Here is a 16,541-nt window from a genome sequence, read left to right on the forward strand (position 1 = left end):
CACTCAGCAGCTACGCAAGGGGCAAACCCTGCTCACCAGTGCCCCCCGCCAGAGGGTGCAGCCCATCATTGCTGACAGCTAGGCTGAGGGTCAACCGTGTCCACCAATGATAAAGGATAATTGGAAAGCAGGCAGGCAGGGATAAGCGCGCCCCCCCCCCCAAGAGGAAACCACCCTTGAAAGAATTTTAAACTGCCCTGGAAGGAGCCCTCCACCCTTTCCCATATGATAGATAGGTGAAAAAAATCTGACTGGATGACAGGTGCAGGGAGGGTTAATCAGACTGAAACAACTCGCCAACAAGGCCATAAAACCCCCTAGACCAAGAAACTCCAGAGGCAACACTCCTTGGGAGCTTTGTACTATCACTTTGCTATCGCTCAATAAATTGCTCAATAAACCTTGCTTTGCTGCCCACCACTCTGTCTGGTCCACCTCTTCATTCTTTGAAGTGGCATGACCACGAACTGCAGGCCAATGGAGAAAAAATCCTGCAACACCAGCACGGCATACAGGAGAGCACATGCAGCCAACACAGGGGACATCCTTGGAACACCTGGTTATGGTGACCACGGGGGACCACACCACTGGATACCACAGGATATCTTCTACATAAAACACTACTTTCAGACCAGAAGATGTAGCTGTCCTACCTAATACAGAGAGAGACGGAGTCAGACAAAATGAAAGCACAGAGGAATATGTTTAAAATGAGAGAACAGACAAAACCAAAATCAAACAAAACAGAGATAAGCAATCTGCTGATAAAGAGCTCAAAGTAATGGTCATAAAGAGACTCACCAGGCTTGGGAGAAGACTGAATGAAGTAAGTGAGAACTTCAACAACAAAATAGAAAATATAAAAAAGAACCAGTCAGAGCTGAAGAATACAATAACTGAAATGAAAAAATATACTAGAAGGAATTGACAGATTAAAAGATGCAGAAGAATGGATCAGAGATCTGGAAGACAGAAAAGTGGAAAACAATAAAGCTTAACAGTGAAAAGGGAAGAGAATTTTTTAAAAAATGAGGGTTAGTTAAGGGAATTCTGTGAAAATGTCAAGCATATCAGTATTCACACTATAGGGATCCAAGAAGAAGACAATGAGAAAGGAGTAGAAAATTTACTCGAACACATGAGAGCTAAGAACTTCCCTAACCTGGGAAAAGAAATAGACATCCAAGTCCAGGAATGAAAGAGCACCCCAAAAAAGATGAACCCAAAGAGATCCACACCAAGACACATAATAATTAAAATGGCAAAAGTTAAAGAAAATCTTAAAAGCAGCAAGAGAAAAGCAAACAGTTACATACAAGAGAAACTCCATAAGGCTGTCAGCTGACTTCCCAGCACAAAATTTGCAGGCCAGAAGGGGGTGGGGCATGATTTTTCAAAGTGCAGAAAGTAAAAAAGCTTAACCATAAATACTCTACCTGGCAAGGTTATCATTCAGAATTGAAGGAGAAATAGTTTCCTAGACAACAAAAGTTAAAGGTGTTCATCACCACTAAATCAACCTTACAAGAAATATTAAAGAGAATTCTTTAAGTGGAAAAGAAAAGGTCATAAATAAAATTATGAAAGGAAAAAAATTTCACTGGTAAAAGCAAACATGCATTAAAATGTAGAAGTAGATCTGGATGGAGTGATGGGAAACTGGGTGATGGGCAGTAAGGAGAGCATGTGATGTAATGAGCACTGGGTGTTATATGCAACTGATGAATCAGTGAACTCTACCTCTGAAACTAATAATACACTATAGGTTAATTAATTGAATTTAAATAAAATAAAAAAATTTTAAAGTCCATAAAAAAGGTAGATTTATAAAAACAGTATGAAGGTTAAAAGAGAAAATTAGTAAAATCATAAAAAGATGTAAAATAAGACATTACATACACAAAACTTGGAGGAGGAAGAAAAAATGTAGTGCTTTTAGAATCTGTTCAAACTTAAGTGACCACTAACTTAATAAACACTGCCATATACATAGATTGTTATCGATGAACCTCATGGTAACCACAAACCAAAAACCTGGAATATATACATAAAAAATAAAGAGAAAGAAATCCAAACATAACACCAAAGAAAGTCACCAAATCGCAAAAGAAGAAACCAAAAAAAGAAATGAACAGAGAACTATACAACCAAAAAACAATGGACAAAAATGGCAATAAGTAAGTACATAACACCTATCAGTAACTTGAAATGTAAATGGACTAAATGTTCCAATCAAAAGAAACAGGGTGACAGAATGGATAAACAAGATCCATCTATACGCTGCCTAAAAGAGACTCACTTCAGACCTAAAAAAGAACATATAGAAGTGAAAGTGATATAAAGATATTCCATGCAAATGGAAGTGGAAAAAAAGGCTCAGATAGCAAAATTTATATCAGACAAAATAGACTTCGAAACAAAGACTGTAACAAGAGACAAAGAAGGGCATTACCTAATGATAAAGGGGTCAATCCAACAAGAGGATATAACAATTGTAAATATCTATGTACCACACATAGGAGCACCTAAGTATATGAGACAAATATTAACAGATATAAAGGGAGAAAGTGACAGGAATACAATAACAGTAGGAGACTTTAACACCCCACTTATATCAATAGATAGACAGATCACCCAGACAAAAAAATCAGTAAGTAAACAGTGGCTTTGAACAACACATTACACCAGATGGACTTAACATATATACTGAATATTCCATCCAAAACCAGCAGAATACACATTCTTTTCAAGCATACATGGAACATTTCCAGGGTAGATCACATGTTAGGCCACAAAACAAGTCTCAATAAATTTAAGAAGACTGAAATCATATAAGCATCTTTCTCGACCACAACAGTATGAAACTAGAAATCAATTACAAGAAGAAAACTGGAAAAAAAACACAAACATGTGGAGACTCAAAAGCATGATACAATCAACCAATGGATCAAATGAAATCAAGGAGGAAAAATAAAAAATACCTGGAAACAAATGAAAATGGAAACACAATGGTTCAAAATCTTTGGGATACAGCAAAAGCAGTTCTTAGAGGGAAGTTTATTAGTGATACAGGCCTACCTCAAGAACAAGAAAAATCTCAAATATACAATCTAACCTTACACCAAAATGAACGAAAAAAAGAACAAAGACCAAAAGTTAGTAGAAGGAAGAAAACAATAAAGATCAGAGTGGAAATAAATGAAATATAGAATAAAAAAACAGAAAAGATCAATGAAACTAAGCTGGTTCATTGAAAAGATAAACAAAATTGACAAACCTTTAGTCAGATTCTTGAAGAAAAAATGAGAACCCAAATAAATAAAATCAGAAATGAAAGAGATGTTACAAATGAGACCACAAAAATACGAAGGATTATAAGACATTACAATGAAAAATTAATAGGCCAACAAACTGAACAACCTAGAAGAAATGGATAAATTCCTAGAAACATACAATCTTCCAAGACTGAGTCAAGAAGAAACAGAAAATCTGAACAGACCAATCATTAGGAACAAAATTCAATCAATAATCAAAAAACTCCCCACAAACAAAAGTCCAGGACCAGATGGCTTCACAAGTAAACTCTAACAAACACATATGGGTTACAGTATCTATCCTCAAACTATTCCAAAAAAACAGAAGAGGAAGGAATGCTTTCAGATTCATTCTACGAAGCCAACATTCCCTGATGCCAAACAAGACAAAGACACTACCCCACCCCCAAAAAACTTACAGACTAATATCCCTGATGAACATAAATGTAAAAATTCTCAACAAAATATTAGCAAACTGAACTTGAAAACATATTAAAAGGATCATTCACCACTATCAAGTGGAATTTAATCTAGCAATGCAGGATGGTTAGATATTTGCAAATCAATCATCGTGGTACGCCATGTTAACAAAATGAAGAATAAAAATTAAGATAATCTCAATAGATGCAGAAGAAGTATTTGACAAAATTCAACATCCATTCATGATAGAAACTCTCAACAATGTGGGTACAGAAGAACTATATCTCAAAATAATAAAGGCCATATAAACCCACAGCTAACATCATACTCAATTTCCTCTAAGGTCAGAACAAGACAGGGATGCCCATCTCACCACTTTTATTCACTGTAGTACTGGAAGTCCTAGCCACAGTAATTAGACAAGAAAAAGAAATAAAAAGCATCCAAATTGGTAAGAAAGACGTTACACTGTCACTATTTGCAGATGACATGATACTATACAAAGAAAACCCTAAAGACTCCACCAAAAAAACTATTAGAATAAATGAATTCAGTAAAATTGCAAGATACAAAAATCAACATATGAAAATCTATTGTGTTTCTATACACTAATAACTATCAGAAAAAGAAAGTAAGAAAATAAATGCATCAAAAATAATAATATACCTAGGAATAAATTTAACCAAGGAGGTGGGAGATCTGTGCTCTGAAAACTATAAGACAATGATGAAGGAAATTAAAGATGACACACAAAAAAATAAAAAGATATACCATGCTCCTAGATTTGAAAAATTGATATTGTTAAAATATCCAGGGGCACCTGGGTGGTTCAGTTGATTAAGTGTCTGACTCTTGATTTTGGCTCAGGTCATGATCTCAGGGTCCTGAGATCAAACCCTGCATCAGGCTCTGTGCTCAGTGCAGAGTCTGCTTGCCCCCGTCCCTCCCCTTGCTTGCTCTATTTCTCCCTCTCTCTCTCTCTCTCAAATAAATAAAACCTTAAAATAAATAAAATAAAATGTCCATACTACCCAAAGCAATCCACAGATTCAATACAATCCCCATCAAAATACCAATAGCATTTCCAAAAAAAAAAATAGAATAATCCTAAAATGTTATGTAACCACAAGAGACCCCAAATAGCCAAAGAAATCTTGAGAAAGGAACAAATCTGAAGGTATCACAATCCCAGATTTCAAACTATACTACAAAGCTACAGTAATCAAAACAGTATGGTACTGGCACAAAAAGAAACACATAGAACAATGGAACAGGATAGAAAGCCCAGAAATAAACCCAAGGTTATATGGTGAAATTAATCTATGACAAAAGAGGCAAAAATATACAATGGAGAAAAGACAGTATCTTCAAAAAATGGTGTTGAGAAAACTGGAGAACTACATGCAAAAAAAATGAAAATGGACCACTTTTTTACGCCACACACAAAAATAAACTCAAAATGTATCAAAGACCTAAATATAAGACCTGAAACCATAAAACTTCTAAAAGAAAACACAGGCAATAAACTCTTGGACCTCAGCCTTTGCAATATTTTTTGTATATGTCTCCCCAGGAAAGGAAAACAAAGGCAAAAACAACTGAGACATCAAACTAAAAAGCTTTTACATGGTGTAGGAAACCACCAACAAAACAAAAAGGCAACCCGCTGAATGGGAGAAGACATGTGCAGATAATATATCCAATAAGGGGTTAATATGCAAAATATATAAAGAACTCCTACAACTCAACACCAAAAAACCAAACTGATTAAAATCTGGGCAGAGGACCTGAATAGATATTTTTCCAAAGATGACATATAAGTGGCCAACAGGTACATGAAAAGATGCACAACATCACTTATCAGGAAAAGTCAAATCAAAACCACAGTGAGATATCACCTAACACCTGTTAGAATGGCCACTATCAAAAAGACAAAAAATAACAAGTGTTGGCAATGATGTGGAGAAAGGGAGCCTCCTTGCATTAGTTGTTGGGAATGTAAATTGGTGCAGCCACTACAGAAGACAGTATGGAGGTTCCTCAAAAAACTGAAAGTTAGAAATACCATATGACCCAGTAATTCCACTTCTGGGTACTTATGCGAAGAAAACAAAAACACTAATTCAAAAACATACAGGCACCCGTATGTTTATTGCAGCATTATTTATAATAGGCAAGATATGGAAACAACCTGAGTGTCTATTAGATGAACGACTAAAGAGAATGTGGTATATATATACAGTGGAATATTACTCAGCCATAAAAAAGAGTGAAATCATACATTCGCAACAACATGTATGGACCTAGAGGGTATTATGCTAAATACCACAAGTTTTTACATACATAGAATCTAAAAAACAAAACAAGTAGAAACAGATTCATAAATATAGAGAGGGGTGCCCGGGTGGCACAGCGGTTGAGCGTCTGCCTTCGGCTCAGGGCGTGATCCTGGTGTTGTGGGATCGAGCCCCACATCAGGCTCCTCCGCTATGAGCCTGCTTCTTCCTCTCCCACTCCCCCTGCTTGTGTTCCCTCTCTCGCTGGCTGTATGTATCTCTGTCAAATAAATAAATAAAATCTTTAAAAATAAATAAATATAGAGAAAAGAAACCTGATAGCTATGAGAGGGGAGGGGGCCGGAGAGAGGTGAAATAGGTTAAGGGAATTAAGAGGAGCAAACTTCCAGTTACAAATCAGTCAGAGGGATGAAAATTGTAGCATAGGGAATACAGTCAATAATACTATAACTTTATATTGTGATAGATAACTACACTTATCGTGGTGAGCATTTCATAATGTAGTTAACTGTCAAATCACCATATTGTACACCTGAAACTAATATCAATAATACTTGAATAAAAAAATCTACAACTCAGAAATAAAGAAAATAAATAACCCAATTAGAAAATGGGCAGGGGCGCCTGGGTGGCACAGCGGTTGGGCCTCTGCCTTCGGCTCAGGGCGTGATCCCGGCGTTATGGGATCGAGCCCCACATCAGGCTCCTCTGCTATGAGCCTGCTTCTTCCTCTCCCACTTCCCCTGCTTGTGTTCCCTCTCTCGCTGGCTGTCTCTATCTCTGTCAAATAAATAAATAAAATCTTTAAAAAAAAAAAAAAAAAGAAAATGGGCAGGGGCGCCTGGCTGGCTCAGTCAGTGGAGTGTGCGACTCTTGATCTCAGGGTTGTGAGTTCAAGCTCCACATTGGGCACAGAGATTACTTAAAAAATGAAATCTTAAGGGGCGCCGTTAAGGGTTGCTCTGTCAGTTAAGCATCCAACTCTTGATTTCGGCTCAGGTCGTGATGGCAGTGTCGTGGGCTCCATGCTCCGTGAGGAGTCTGCTTGAGATTCTCTCTCTTTCCCTCTGCCTCTCCACCCCCGCCCCACTTGCTCTAAAATAAATCTTTCAAATAAATAAATCTTTAAAAAATGAGCAAAGTATTCAAATAGATACTACTCCAAAGAAGATATACAAATAGCAAATAATCACATGAAAAAATGCTGAACATCACTAGTCATCAATGTAAATCAAAGCCACAGTGAGATACCACTCCATACCCACCAGAATGGCTATTAGGAAAAGGACAGATCATAACAAGTATTGACAAAGATGTGGAAAAAGTAGAACCTTCACACATTGCTAGTAGGAGTGTAAAATGGTGCAGCTGCTTTGGAATATAGTGTGGCAGTTCCTCTAAAAGTTAAAGTTATCATTTGATCAATTCCAAGAAAAATGAAAACATACATCCTCACAAAAACTTGTGCATCAACGTTCCTAACAGCATTATTCATAATAGCTGAAGAGTAGAAACAATCCAAACGTCCATTAACTGTTGAATAGGTAAATAAAATGTAGTATATCCATACAAAACAGTATTATTCAGCAATGAAAAGCAATGAAGTACTGATAACATGCTACATGAATGAACCTTGAAAATATTATGCTCAACGAGAGACACAAAATACCATATATTGTATGATTCCATTTATATGAAATGTCCATAAATCCACAGAGACAGAAAGTAGACTGGTGGTTACCTAGGGTAATGGTGGAAGTAGGAGTGACTGTTAATGGGTGTGCAATTTCTTTTGGGGGTAATAAAATGCTCTTAAGTGGGATAATGGTAATAATTGCACAATTCTGTAAATATATTGGAAACCACTGAGTTATACACCTTAAAGAGGTGAATACCATGCTATGTGAATTTTATGTCAATAAAGCTATTAGAAAAATTACCCTATTGAATAGATGGACATTAATTCCTAACATACATTGCTTCCAATGTATCTATTCTGCTTAACACTGCTGTGAACATTTTCGTGCTTAAGCTTTTATTATACAATTAAGAGTATGGATTCTCGGGGTGCTTGGAGGGCTCAGTTGGTGAAGTGTGCAACTCTGGATCTCAGGGTTGTGGGTTCAAACCCCATGTTGGGTGTAGAGATTACTTAAAGATACAATCTTAAAAAAAAAAAAAAAGAGAGTATGGATTCTTGAAAGATTTATTTATTTTAAAGAGAGAGGAGCGCACATACACGCACACACACACACACACACGCAGGAGGAGCAGAGGGACAGGGAGAGAATCTCAAGCAGACTTCCTGCTGAGCATGGAGCCGGACACAGGGCTGGATGCCACGACCCTGAGATCATGACCCAAGCCAAAATCAAGTTGGACGCTTAACCAATTGAGCCACCCAGGCATATGGATTCTTAAACACTCTGCTTCAGTGAGAATCTCGGCTTGACAACATAGCAGCTATGAGTGCTGCTTGGGCAAGTCGCTCAACTACTTTGTGCAATTTCTTCACCTATCATATGAAGTAACAGTAGTCACACCTCTTGGAATTTTGATTAAATTAAGTAAAGGATTTAGATGGTGTCTGTCACCTAGTAAACTTTCAACATTAGCAGTTATAACTGTTAGTCTGGTTTGTATTATTTTCTTTTTAAGGTTTTTCTTTTTTAATTGAGATATTACTTACAAGAAATATGGGACACTTCACGAGTTTGTGTTTCATCCTTGCATGGGGGCCACGCTAACCTTTTCTGTGTCATTCCAACTCTAGTACATGTGCTCCCAAAGCAAGCACTGTATTATTTTTTTAAAATGATTTCTGGAAGTGGTGTCACTGGGTCAAAACCCATGAAACATTTATGTGTCTGAATACATCTTGCCAAACTACATTTCAAAGGGGGTGCTCTAATTTTTGGTGCCAATAGTGAATATAGGAGAGAACCAAGGTAGCCATGCCATCATCAACATTGTTACAGTAAATTTTTGTTAATTTAACAGATGTCTTAACTTTGATTGTGGTCCTGACCATCTTGAAACCCAACAGTTTTCTAGTAATCCCGTGGATCCTGCATACCAAGAGTACCTACCAAAGGCGAAATCTGCACAAGACCCTACACCGGGAGCCACAATGGAAACTAGTATGAGTAAGGCCAAGGATTCTGTGTGAGGCAAAGCAAAGAAACATTTCAATTCAAGAGAACTGTGATTAAGTATGAGAGAGCTACGAAGTATTTGTAAGGGTAGGGAAAAGATGGCGGTTCATAAAGCAGGGAAAAGAGGGCAGTGTTCCTGCCAGTTCTTGAAGGATGGACATTAATTTCAACTGGCAAGGGTGTGGCAAGAGTAAAATCAAGGCTGGTAAAAGAACACAGCACACAGCACATTCCAGGACTGCGGCTTGAGTAGAAAGTTACTAGAGGGGAGACTGGGGTGAGGACAAGGCACAGGGTGCTCGAGGAGCACAAAAAGGACACTCTAAAACACAGCCAATGACTCCATGAGCTGAGAGGGAGGGTTTCTCACAGGGCAAAGAGCATGCAGAAAGACAAAAAGATGTGAATCATCATGACCCCTCCAAGGAACCACATGTAATCCAATTTGGCTAAAGTGGAGGGTACATGTGGAAAGGATGCAGATGATGTTGAATAAATAGGCAGAAGCTGACTGTGAAGGACTGTGTGCCAGAATAAAGCATCTGAACTTTACTCCAAAGGAAAGAGAGAACTGAAGCATTCTTAAGGAAAGAAGTGACAATCAGACTAGCTCAAAAAAAATTACTCTGGCAACCCTCCAACAGCTTTCCAGCTCACACAGAATAAAATCCAAAGTCCTTCTTATACTTAACACCCTACATGCTGGTCACTGGCTATCTCTGAAATTATCTTCCTATTGCTTCTCTTCTCGCTTACTCTGTTTCTGCCACACCAGCCTTCTTGTTATACCCCCTCCAACATGCCTCTCCCCAGGGCTTTTGCACTTGCTGTCCCCTCAGCCTGGAACTCTTCCCCCCCCCATCCCCGAGACACACAGTTTGCTCCCTCACTTCTTTCAGGTCTCTGTTCAAATACTTTCTATTACCCAATATAAAAAAGAACAAGAAACAACAGCAATCAGCTCTACCATTTTTTTCCCTTCCACTTACCACCTGGCACATATATTTACTTGTCTATTTCTTGTCTCTCCTTACTAGAATGTAAGTTCCACGATGGAGCCTCTCTCAATAACCCTATGCTATAGGAACTGTTATTGCCATTTCCAGATGGTGAAATTAAGAGGCACAAAATTGCTAGTGAACAGGGGAACCAGGTAGAATGATCCTGAGCTTGCAACTCTAACCATTTCACATAGTGTCAGAGGTCCTGACTTTGACACTAGATCATTTCCTGTGCTCCGTCCTGAGAAGTACTATGACAGTAAAAACTCTGAATTCACACACTGTCCTAAAAAGATATGGATTCTTACCATCGGCTATTAGCCACGCTTCAAAAGCCAGGGAACATTTTTTTAAATGATCAATTAAGCTGCACAAGGTATCTGGACTTTCTCCAGCAATAAGCTGTATTTTTTTCTTTTTTAGGACCCAGAGATAGTAAAACAAGATGAAAACATTTTATGAAACTGAAAGAACATAGCATATGACACCAAAATTACTTTTCCAAGACCCTTTTTCAAGTAGAATATTAACTAAATATTAAATAAAATCAACTCCATCTTTAAGAAGACTATTATAATTTTGAGGTATCGCTACCAAAGGAAGAACACAGTATCTACCTGGAAAATATCAAGTAAATATTATATCATATGCAGATACATATCCAGATTCTTTCCCTACTCCTCAGATTACTAATTTCTTCTTTCCCTGATTCTTTCAACCCATCTCCCATTATTGAGAGTACCCCTTCCCAAAACGTAGTTCTCAATCAACACCGTTTTCTGTCAACTACTTCAGAGCAGAATTTACCACTCTTAATTCCAGCCACTACTTCTATTATAACCAAATCTAGTTATAATTCCTCTTGCTTCCCTTTTGCAGTTTTTGATCTCTAACTGCCTAACCATAGATACTTCGGTACCCCTTTTTACATCCCTACCTTTTTAAAGAAAATCAACTTTTTCAAAATTGGCCCATTCTCTATTTATTCCATTAATCTGTATTATCTGGCTATTCTTCTAGGTTTATAACATGTTTTTTTCTCCATTTTATCAACAGGACCTGCCAACTGTTCACTGTGTTTCCTACCACCTTACTTTCCAAATTCGTATCTATTACCATGCTCAGGGTTTTCTTCATTGCCTTCCTGAATTACCACAGTTCTCCAGTGGTACTCTACTTGCAGCCTATTCACTCACTTCCACTCATTCTATACATACTGCCAGTAAAGCCTCTGTCACACAGTACATTCCCAATTCAAGGATTTTAAATAGTTCCCCAGCACAACAAATCCAAACTTCTCAAACCAGCACTCAGGGCCCTCTACCCCTTCAGAACATCATTAACAAATGTTTATCTTAATACATTAATCTATCTTCTAAATATCTCAAATTACTATGGGAAGGATTCATTTTCAAAAGTTGAACTCCTTTAATCAGCAAAATGGAAGTGTGTACAGTTATCAGAAAATAACACCTTATATCCTTAGAGAAAGTACAAAGTAGTAAACTTCTTTCCTGGACCTTTTTTTTTTTTAAGTAGGCTCCACAGACCTCAAGATCAACACCTGAACTGATCAAGAGTTGGATGCTCAGCAGACTGAGCCACTCAGGCGCCCCTTACTGGACTACTATTATACACCTCCACAATGGAATATTATGCAGCAACTAAAAATAAAGCAGTAGCTATATATGAATTTGATATGGAAAGATGTTTAAGAATTACCTGAAGGGAGGGGAAAAAAGCAAGTCACAAAATAGAATGTACATTATTATTCTATTTGTGTAAAGGAAATTCATATATTTGTAAACGCAAGAAAACATCTAAAAAGAAATAGTAACAAACCACTAATAGCTAATTCTGAAATGGGATTCAGGGGAAGAAACAAGAGATTTTCATTTTTTGGGGTGTATATGTGTGTGAGGTACATACATATACAACCTTTTTTTAATTGAAGTATGGTTGGACATACAATATTAGGTCCAGTGTACCATCAGTGATTTGATATTTATATACATTACATGTAAGTCATGAAGATGAAAAGTACAGCATAGAGAATATAGTCAGCAGTACTGCAATTACTTTGGTGACAGATGGTGACTACACTTATCATTACGCTCACCATAATGAGTAGTTACCACCTGTCACTATACAAAGTTACTACAATGTTATTGACTATATTCCCTATGCTGTACATCCCTGATTTATTTTATAACTATAAGTTTGTACCTCTTAACCCCCTTCAACTATTTCATTCACCCTCCCACCCTCTCCCTTCTGGTAACTACCAGTTTGTTCTCTGTATTTATGAGTCTTTCTGTTTTGTTTACAGATTCCACCCAAGTGAAATCAAAGGTATATGTCTTTCTCTAACTTCACATAAACCCCCAGGTCCATCCATGTTGTTGCAAATGGCAAGATTTCATTCTTTTTTATGGCTGAGTAATATCCATGTGTATCATGCCTTCTTTATCCATTCACCTATCGACGGACACTTAGGTTGCTTCCACATTTTGGCTATTGTAAATAATGCTTCAATGAACGCAGGGTGCATGTATCTTTTCGAATCATACATATCTTTTAAAAAAATCAGTATTAAATTTTTACTTAAGAAGAGAAAAAGGGGTGCCTGGGTGGCTCAATCTGTTAAGCCTCCAACTCTTGATTTTGGCTCAGGTCATGATCTCAGCATCGTAAGACTGAGCCCCGCATCTGGCTTCATGCTGGGCAAGGAGCCTGCCTAAGATTCTTTCTCTCCCTCTCCTTCTGACCCTTCCCCGTGCGCCCCCCCAAAAAAGAAAGAAAAAAAGAAACAAAAGACCCAACTCTTTTTTTTTTTTAATTTATTTATTTGAGAGAGAGAGAAAACACAAGCATGTGAGCTTGGGTGGCACGGAGGGGCAGGGGAGGAAGAGAAGCTTAAGCAGACTACATGCCCAGCATGGAGCCTGACATAGTGCTTGATCTCAGAACCCTGAGATCATGACCTGGTTGAAATCAAGAGTTGGACACCTAACCAACCGAGTCACCCAGGTGCCCCCAAAAAACAGACTCTAAAATACAGGGAACAAACTGGTGGTTGCCGGAGGGGAGGTGGGTGGGTGGGTGGATCAGTGAAATAGATGAAAGGGATTAAGAGGTACAAAATTTCAGTTATGAGATAAATTAGGCATGAAGATGAAAAGTACAGCATAGAGAATATAGTCAACAGTACTGCAATTACTTTGTATGGTGACAGATGGTGACTACACTTAACACGGAGAGCACTGAGTAATGCAATGAATTGTTGAATCAACATATTGTACACCTGAGGGGCACCTGGGCAGCTCAGTCAGTTAGGTGGTCAACTCACGACTTCACCTCTGGTCATGGACTCAGTGCCAAGTCCGCTTGAGAGTCCCTCTGCTCCCCGCACACATGCTCTCCCATGCGTGCTCTAATAAAGAAAATCTTAAAAAATATATACAGTACACCTGAAACTAATATAACATTTCATGTGAATTATACTTTAATAATAAATAAATTTTAAAAAGAAAGAAAATGCTGTACACAGCAAAGGCTCTTTAATTTTGGATGAATATAACTGATCTTGACCATCCACAGTGCAGGAAATATGAGCTACTCAAAATGCTTAATGAAAAACTCATCCATTTATTCAACAATCATTAATGGAACATTTAATATGTGGCAAGCACTGTGCCTGATGATACTGACATAATGGTGAACAAGAAAAACCTAGATCATGCTCTCAAAGAGCTAACAAAGGACTTTTGGTCTCCATTTTTCCCATTTCCCCAGTAAAAGCCACTCTAACTTCCAGGTATCTGTTCTCATTATGCCTACGGTTCCCCATAAAATAGATACAAATTAATATATTAATTATATCAAACAAAAACAAAAGCTTTAAAAAAGGGACTCCTATTCCCATCATAATTAATTTTAAAAGTTATCAGACGCACAATTTGTAGAGAACAGTTTAAGAAGCACACTTTCAAATAAATAAGAAGTAACCTAGACGCTAAATTAAGTTTAAGGGAAATGAAGAACATCTGAGGGAAAAAAAAGTCATAGGAAATACTAATTTTCTTCACTAATTTATACATGTTCACTAAATTTTTGTACAATGAACATATAATACATAAGAAGTTGTATAATATATACAAGAAGTATAATAATAGTTAAGTTTTTGTTCTTGAAAAAACCATCTACTGCAACAACAGAGCAGCTACCGCACGAAGTTCAACTTTTTATCTTTCCATCCCAGCCCCTTTGTGGTCTGGCCTTCTTGAAACTCCTTGTTTTGTCAGCCCCAAGTCCATATCCCCCCCTCTTCTGCTAGAAACGGAATTCTGGGACTTTCCACTGGGAAGCCACTGCTCACCTCCTGGAGTGGAACCAATAATCCCCAATCTTTGCCAAGTCATTGCTTTCTATCCCCTTGGCTGCCACAATAGTTCAGAGGTAAAAATATGACCCTAACAGATACAAACTAAAATCAATCCTGAAAAGAGGCTAATTTTAATGAGATTGTTAAAATGACCACAATCATAGACATATAGTGCAGCTAAAATTCCTAAAAAGAACATTGTAATAAATAGAATTCTCGCTTAATGTGGCAGTGAAATAGTCATTAGTCACCTCTTTTGTTGAAATATACAACAGAACAGCAACAAAAATACAACATTCGAAAAATTCCCATTTCTAAGATTTAAAACTTCCTACTTGTCTCAAAGAGTAAGAATGTTGAATCCATATAAATCACATCTTGTTAAAATAGGTAAGTATAGTAAGAGAAAATTCAGGTTACCAGACATATACATTGATCACATCTCCTCTGACAAAAATTTAAAAAATAAGTTCAAAAATAAAGGTGCCTATGCATAGTATTTTATGAGGCACCTAAAATGCCGCAATACCTGAAGAAAAAAAACCTTGCATACATATAACTTTTTAAGTAATTTTGATCAATTAATTTTATTTTCAACACTAAGAAAACTACAGAATATATTAATAAATTATACGCAAAGTTCAATTCAAAATGAGAAAATAAAACTTAAGCCATCAGAACTTCCTAAGAGTAAAATGGGGTACCTTATAACACAGAGACCTCCCCTTACCAAAAACTAAACTAAAACCAAAACTGCAAGTCTCTGAAAATATGACATCCTTGGAGAATCTGACGAATGTGCCAGCTGTTTTATTTCTTGAAAGCGTATAGTTGAATACATATAGTAATCTGTTGCATTTTTCTCTAGCATTGCACAACTTTCCTGGCCTACAATGCACATACTGCATTTATTACCATATTTAAGCATCTGACAGCATTGTTATAAGAATCCACAATATTCATCTCTAACTAAACTCATATATAAATGTTTTAGTCTTCAAATGTCCATGGATTTCAGCAGTTAAGTATCATATATATTTTTTCCACGAAGTCTCAATACATTTCCTGAACTTTTAGCTTTCAGTTTCCTGTTCGTAAATGGCTACAACTCTAGAGGCAATACATAAACACACCCCAGCCATGGTATTTCCACTTTTGACAACAGTGGATGAACTTAATATGACCAAACATAACTACAGTGCGTATAAGTGGTACATGACAGTTAACACAGCAATAACAGGAATTTAATAATTTATAAAAATGGAAATACAAATCATATTACTGATATAAGAATGAAAGTTACATAACCAACAGTCTCTCTCTTTCTCAATGTATTAAGAATTGCAGGGCTTCTACCTAAAGAATCCTCCAAATACAAAACAAGTTGCAGATCACAAGACAGAGAAAAAAAAATCCCTTCTCCCTTCAAAAAAATGAAGACAGGAAAAAAGAAACCAAGCCATGGGAAATATAAGAAAGTGATCTGATACAGGGGCGCCTGGCTGGCACAGCGGTTAAGCGTCTGCCTTCAGCTCAGGGCGTGATCCCGGCGTTATGGGATCGAGCCCCACATCAGGCTCTTTTGCTATGAAGCCTGCTTCTTCCTCTCCCACTCCTCCTGCTTGTGTTCCCTCTCTCACTGGCTGTCTCTCTCTCTGTCGAATAAATAAATAAAATATTTAAAAAAAAAAAGTGATCTGATACAAAACTTTGAGGACATGGAAAAAAACTTTTGTATACCCTTGTGGATTATACAATTCAACTTCACAGCATTTGAAAATGATAAAGAAAAATTAGTATTTTGGTAAAAATGAATCTAGTCCAGAAGCCTACTTTCTTTGAAGGAAAACAGCAGGATAAGCAGAGGTCTGGGGTATCTTTATGTAACCCATGCCTTTTTCTTTCCGTAATCATGGGAAAGTATATAGAACATTATTACCAGGTGCAAAATGATTTCATGATAAAATTAT

At 37.2% G+C, this 16,541-nt stretch overlaps 1 protein-coding gene and 1 non-coding gene across 11 annotated transcripts in view; both read right to left on the reverse strand.

Moving 5' to 3' along the window:
- Window positions 1–16,541, reverse strand: part of FKBP5 (FKBP prolyl isomerase 5) — a 112,016-nt gene that overhangs the window by 82,120 nt on the left and 13,355 nt on the right. The window lies entirely within an intron of this gene.
- On the reverse strand, window positions 8,722–8,828 carry LOC117802479. Its single transcript, XR_004625861.1, has one exon. It is a non-coding gene; the product is annotated as a U6 spliceosomal RNA (small nuclear RNA).

The sequence above is a fragment of the Ailuropoda melanoleuca genome, chromosome 5 (assembly GCF_002007445.2).
Source record: "Ailuropoda melanoleuca isolate Jingjing chromosome 5, ASM200744v2, whole genome shotgun sequence".
NCBI lineage: Eukaryota > Metazoa > Chordata > Mammalia > Carnivora > Ursidae > Ailuropoda > Ailuropoda melanoleuca.